At 49.1% G+C, this 6,470-nt stretch overlaps 1 non-coding gene across 1 annotated transcript; it reads left to right on the forward strand.

Moving 5' to 3' along the window:
• Positions 1-5,311: 5,311 nt before the first annotated feature.
• On the forward strand, positions 5,312-5,468 carry LOC111816247. The gene has a single exon (XR_002820692.1). It is a non-coding gene; the product is annotated as a U1 spliceosomal RNA (small nuclear RNA).
• The last annotated feature ends 1,002 nt before the right edge of the window (positions 5,469-6,470 follow it).

A 6,470-nucleotide genomic window follows, 5' to 3' on the forward strand; every position in this document is an offset into this window, starting at 1 on the left:
GAAGCCAGGGTTGATTAAGCTCAATTGAAAGCAACTGTCCAAGAAGCGCTGGCACCTCCAGCTCAGGAGCAGAGGGTCCCACCTGCTGGTGGCTTCTCACAGCACCCTCCCCACACAGGCTCTGGCCAAGAAGGGACCCCTGTCCGCATCTGGGTTCTTTGCTGCATCCTGGGAGCAACCTCTCCAGGGCCTCTTCCACTGGAGGAAGGGAATACAGGGTACCTTTGAATGGGTGAGAGGACACCTGATATTCTCAGCTCTGTTTTACAGCTCCTGCCTACAAGTGCCTCCTGCCCTATGATGTTCCCACTGCAGGGCTCCCTCCTCCCAAGGCCTGACTTGGCTCCTACCAGAGAGGTGAGTGGCCGTAGCCAACACAATAACTTGACTGCCTGTGCTCTCTCTCTGTTTTGCTGATGATGTGACAAAGAGCTGCCCTGAGAGTTGCCATGTGGAATCCTTTTGGTAGACTGCCTGTGTTTTTACCTGGATCACCAAAAGGCAACTCCCCTCCACCCCCCAGCCTCACACCCATTGTCATCCCCCACCCCATGCACGTGTGAAACGGCTTTAATAATACTCTGTGAGCCAGTCATGGTGACACATGCCTGTAATCCCAGCACTCTGGGAGGCTGAGGCAGGAGGATCACAAGCTGGAGTCCCCAGCCTGTGCAACTTAGGAACCTAGTGAGAGGGGCAGGGGCAGGAGCTGCAGCTCAGTGAGGAACCCTGGGTTTGCCCAGGATGCCAAATAGTACACCTGCTGGCTTGCGTGTTGTGATATAACTAGGCAGAGCACAGTGTGTTAGCACACAGCATGCGCCAGGTCAAGTGCATTCTGATGTGTGTGGCCTCTGGGGTGGCTTCCGGGACACTCTCTGGACTTGAGCAGCCAGCCTCGAAGGATCTCCACAACCTCTTCTGGGAATGGCGTAAGCCAGAGTCATGAGCTGGTCTGACTGGCTTAAGGTCTGGGCTTGCGCACCTCCTGCTCAGGGGCTGTGGTGTAGGGAGCGCTGGGCTCTGAAGCTGCCGCGCGGCGCAACTGAGCACAGCATCTTTCGGAGCTTTCATGCCTGTCTGCACCCAACCAGGTAGCCTTGAGAACCCGAGGTGCACACAGTACCAGACTGGAGCAGGGCTGGGAGGGCAGCAGGAGCTCAGAGTGTGAGCCGCCAGGCCAACACACACAGAAGACCACTCACCTGGGTTGCATACCAGCCCAGGAGACCAGGTCAGGAGTGCAAGGAGCAGCCAGGAGGTAGCCTGTGCGCTCAAAGTAACTGGGACTGGGAACCCCCTAGGGCTTTCTCCTTCCCTCCCTGACCCTGCCCTCCCTGCTCTCACTAGGCAAAGAGCATCACGCGATGCAGGGCACCAGGCTGCAGATTGTGCCTGTTCCACAGTGCCTGCTGGTTTGGGGAACCCAGAGCTGTTAGGACACTGCCAGGCGTGTTAGTGCCCATGGAATGTTAGGTGTGTTGTCACTACTCCTGAAAGTACAAGGCTGAGTGACAGACTGGCAGAAGCCACCTGGATACTGTCCCCAGGCAAGATAGCAGGCCGAGATAGTAGGCACCTGCGGCCCACTTGGAGGCCTCCTTTTGGAAGATGATGACAGGGCTGGCACCAAGGAACAGCATCTTGACATCGTGCAGACCTCAGCTCAAGGGGCAGAGCTTCAGCTCTCTGCCTCTGCGTGCCTGTTGCTTGGGTGGATAATTTAATCACAGTCACTGTTAGCCTAGATGTCACATTTGACCCACTGGTACCCTAAACCTGGTCTTAAACCTACCCAAGAAACTTCAGTGTTAAGTTTTGGGTCCTGTGTTGTACCAGGCCTGGTACTGAGTGCTTCACTGGACTATCACTTGCCATAGGAAAGATGCAGACTTGAGGTTGTCCGCTGAGCTTGATTCTTAACTTCAGCCCCTGTATATGAATCCGACCCACAAACAGATTGGTTACCCATGTGGTTGTTTTAAAAACAGGAATCATGGGGCTGGGGAGATGGCTCAGTGGAATAAGCGCTTCCCTGGCAAATGCAAGGGTCTGAGTTCAATCCCCGGTTCCGCCAAAAAAAATAATAAAATAAAAATAAAAACAGGAATCATGCCTCTCCTGCATCCAGTCCCCCATTCCCACACATCCCTGCTTCACAGATGAGATCCTCCTGGTCACTCCCAACCCCATAGCCAGAAGCCTTGGTCCCAAATAGATTTTGTGATTGAATCTTGTGGTTCTTCTGTCCTGGTTGTCCGTCCGTCTGTCTGTCCATCCATCCATCCATCCATCCACCCATGTGTTATCCCCCCACCCCCCACCATGCTTGCCACTGTGAGCCTCTGTAAAATATCCGATGCATGGAGGAGCTGAATCTGCTGGTACTGAATAAGGGTAGGGTTTTGGGTAGAGGCACTGACCTCAGTTTTCAGGGGGGGGGGTATTTTTAATAATGTGTTCCTGGTAGTTAACTCAGTGAAAACATGATGGTTTATAACAGTGCTCCAAAAACGAAGCTCATCAGTGTTCTAGAGAGATGCACATTTTTTCCTACAAAATGTTTACATAAGTTATTAAGTTCAGCGATTATGTAGGTCACCTGTGCATGTCACAGATGAGGAACCAGGCCCAGAGACATTGAGTGATTCCCCCACAGAACAGGTATTAAGTTAGCTAGTAGGGCCAAGGGCAAGGAGCAAGGGTTGTGACTCCAGTGCGGCCCCCATCTCCACAACCAGGCTTCAGTGGCCTTTTTAACAGGGCAGTCATTTCTGTCATAACCTAGTGAACCCTCCAGTCCTACGTGGAATTCCTTAGACCCGATCTTGGATCCTGTCCTGGTCATCCGTCCGTCTGTCTGTCCATCCATCCATCCACTCATGTGTTATCCCCCCACCCCCCACCATGCTTGCCACTGTGAGCCTCTGTAAAATATCCGATGCATGAAGGAGCTGAATCTGCTGGTACTGAATAAGGGTAGGGTTTTGGGTAGAGGCACTGACCTCAGTTTTGGGGGGGGGGGTATTTTTAATGATGTGTTCCTGAATGGATTTTCTAAACCTCTCTGGAAAATAGTGCAGACTGGGTGGTGTATTTTCCCTTTTGGTTGTTGTCTGATTCCTAAATGCCCTGTCACACTGCTGGACCTCCCAGGAAAGGGTCACCTGCTTCAGGAATGTGTTGCCTGTTTAAGTGAACCAAGGAAGGTTCCTCATTGCACCAGCAGGGTTGCTGAAACCTAGCAGGCCCCTTCTTTTGTCCTCCTGGGGGTGAGCGCCAGCCTCCTTTCTGTACTTACCCAGGTTTGATTCCCATAGCTTAAGCACAAATCAGAGAATGTGGCTGAGATTAGTAAATTTCCACGGACCCCAAAATTGCACATTTGAATTCTTGGCATGGTGACCAGAGGTGCTAAATAAGTTTAGAGACACTGGTCACAGACCCAATTCTATGGAAATCTGTAGCAGAAAGATGTCATCCCTGGGTATAGGGAGTTTTTGGTTGGGGGAGCCCCTGTGGCCACAAGGGCTCCTACAGATCCTGGCCAAATCCTGGCTTGTCTTTGATGGGGTCTGGTTTGCATAGGCAAAATGGGTGGAGAACCAGGGCCAGTTTGCAGCTAAAGCCCCAGCTGTGGAGGAAAACCAGGGTTCAGCTCCCCAGATTAGTTACTGTCTACAAGGATTAAAGGCCCCAAATAATGGCTGGCTTCTCCCCTCCTCCGTGCCAAGGGAAGACATGTAAATACAGCCGCACGCCAGCTTAGGCAGTGGATGTGTATAAATCGAATTTAGCAAATCAGATCATGGTTTAAATGCACTATTTAAAGCAGTCCTGCAGTGAAGCCTTTTACAAAGGGAATAATCATTTTGTGATGCTAATCATCAGCCTCCAATTTATCTCTTTTGTAAGTTCAGATGTTGGTGCACTGGGTGTTCTGAAATTGGGGCACTCTTGTGTTAGGGCTCTGGCGATGGCAGTCTGCCTTCTTTTTCTGACCTCTCATTTTAAATGGGTGCATGTCCTGCTTCTCACTGGGGGCCTCAGGATGCTTGTCACTTAGCCTGATAGTTCTCATCCATCCCACTCATCTTTTCATAATCTGATAAAGCCCACCATTCAGCTGCTCCTGGCTCCTTTTCTGAGAATTTCGTTTTTCTTGGGGTGGGGGGGACAACACATACAAGCCTCACTGTTCCCAGGGAGTTAGAACCAACTCCTTCTCTGACCTGAGCTTTCTTTTATCTCAGTTTCTGGCAGCCCTGGTGCAGCTCCAAAAGATGATCTTGGCGGTGACTAGATGGGTGCTTCTCAGCCCCTGGATTCAGAGGACAAATTAAATGCAGGCACCCACTGGCTGAATAGGCAAAATACTCTTCCCATTCACAGTGAAAAAACTGAGGTCTGCATGTTAAAGTTAAAATCAGGATTGAAAGGGGGACCTTTCTCCTAATTACTATTAAAGTGTTTGATACGCTGAGCTGTGGTTCCTTTCTCTGCAGAGAAAATATTATCAAAGACCATCCGAGTGGGAGAGAAAGAATGGAGGGAAAGAGATGGATCAGAGTGGAATAAAGGATGTGGGCAGGAAGCTGAGGGTCTACGAGGAGCCTGACCTTGCTTAGCTCACAGGCCCTGATATAGTGTCTTTGTCAATGCTGCCAGTATTGACGCGTTCCTTGGTAATTATGACTGTGTGTTGGCATGGCGACTCAGAGCAAGAAGACTAGAGGCACTGGGTAAATGCACGATTTGTTCTTGCTTCTAAAGCAGAGAGGAGCTTTTGTGGGTAGCTCCTCCAGGGAGATGTGGAAAATTCACCAGACCCCGTGCTGGAGCATGGGTATTTACACACGCCTTGTGTGCCAGGTGGCCCTGAGCAGGAATGGCACAAACCGAGGTCCTCAACAGGACTTGGGTCCAACGCCAGAGGTCTCCCAGAGCCTCCCTCCTCCTCCTTTCTGTTCTTTGTTCCTCAGCCTTGGAATGCCAAGTATATCCATTTCCTAGTCTTCTCTGGGTTGTTGTCTCTTTCAAATAGGTTTATGTGGCAGTCTCTCTGAATCTGATTGATCATAAAAATTCCCTTTCCTGTGGGCCAAGGCTATGCAATTGGAGGCTGATGATCCTAGCTGCAAGGATGGAGTGTTTTTGTTTTCCTTTTGCCCTGGTTCCCTGTACATAGATACTGTGTATCTTCATCTGAAAATAAGAAGGAGAGCTGTGCTGGCCAGTACATGCCCATCAGGCGTGTGTACTGGTGATCTCATGAAATGTGGTCCCATCCGCGTGCTGAAATGATAATATTATATTTACCTGGCAGGGGAGAGACCATGAAGGTGGCTGTCCCTGGGCAGGGAGGCTTGTCCATTGCACTCTGGATATGCTGGCCCCAGCGGTTTCCCCAAATATGGGAAATCAGACTGCATAATTTGTGGTAAAGAGGGTCTGAATTCATGACTTCCGGGGGGTGATAATATTAAGTTAAATAAAATAGCCAGGTGTAGTGTTACAACCTGTAATCCCAACACTCTAGAAAGCTGAGGATCACAAGTTTAAGCCCAGCCTAGGCAATTTAGACCCTATCTCAAAAGCTTTTTAAGGGAAAAAAAAGAAAAAAGTAGAAGTCTGGAGATATAGCTCAGCATGAAGGTTCTGAGTTCAATCCCTAATACCACAATGAAACAAAATAATTTTATTTATTTATTTCTCCAGTATTGGGGTTTGAACTGGGACCTTGAGCTTGCCAGGTAGGCATTTATGCCGCTGAGCTATACCTCCCTGGCTAAAATAACTTTTTGTTTTTATTTTATTTTATATATTTAGCACAGGATCTAACAGGGTTTCACTACACAGAGAAGACTTGTAGTGATCCTCCTGTTTTCAGCCTCCCAGGCACTGGGATTACAGGCACGTGCCACCACACCTAGTCTCAGTCACTGTCTTAGCGTACCCAGGAAGCGGGGCCAGCACGGCATGCTGGGGATCAAACAGCCTAAGCTGGTGCTTTGGTCTGCTGAGCTATCTGGTTGGCCCTAAAATAACTTTTTTGAATGAGGTTTCTAGGGCTTTTAAGTTATACATGAAGCCCTCTTTATTAGACATCACTGGTCCAGATTCCAGCATATCAAGACCTTTTTCAGATCTGATGCTCAGTAACTAATCTGTTCTCCCCCTATGAAGCCTCCGAGGTTCAAGGAAAGCCATGGTGGAGGCAAGAGAAGTGCCTCAGGTTTGAGGGGCTTTTAGGATAACCTAAGATAGCCCTCCTTTTTTAATAGATATAGATATAGATATAGATATAGATATAGATATAGATATATAATTCAGCATGGGGAATTTGTACCTGTGCATGATACATCTTGTTTCTTTTTTTCCCCCCATTTCTCTCCCCTCCCAACCCCTCTTCCCCTCAAAAAAGCTTTGTTTGCATTTTTGTCCTTTTTTTCTTGTCCCTCCTTTCTTTG

This window comes from Octodon degus, unplaced genomic scaffold (genome assembly GCF_000260255.1).
Source record: "Octodon degus isolate 3935 unplaced genomic scaffold, OctDeg1.0 scaffold00002, whole genome shotgun sequence".
Lineage (NCBI taxonomy): Eukaryota > Metazoa > Chordata > Mammalia > Rodentia > Octodontidae > Octodon > Octodon degus.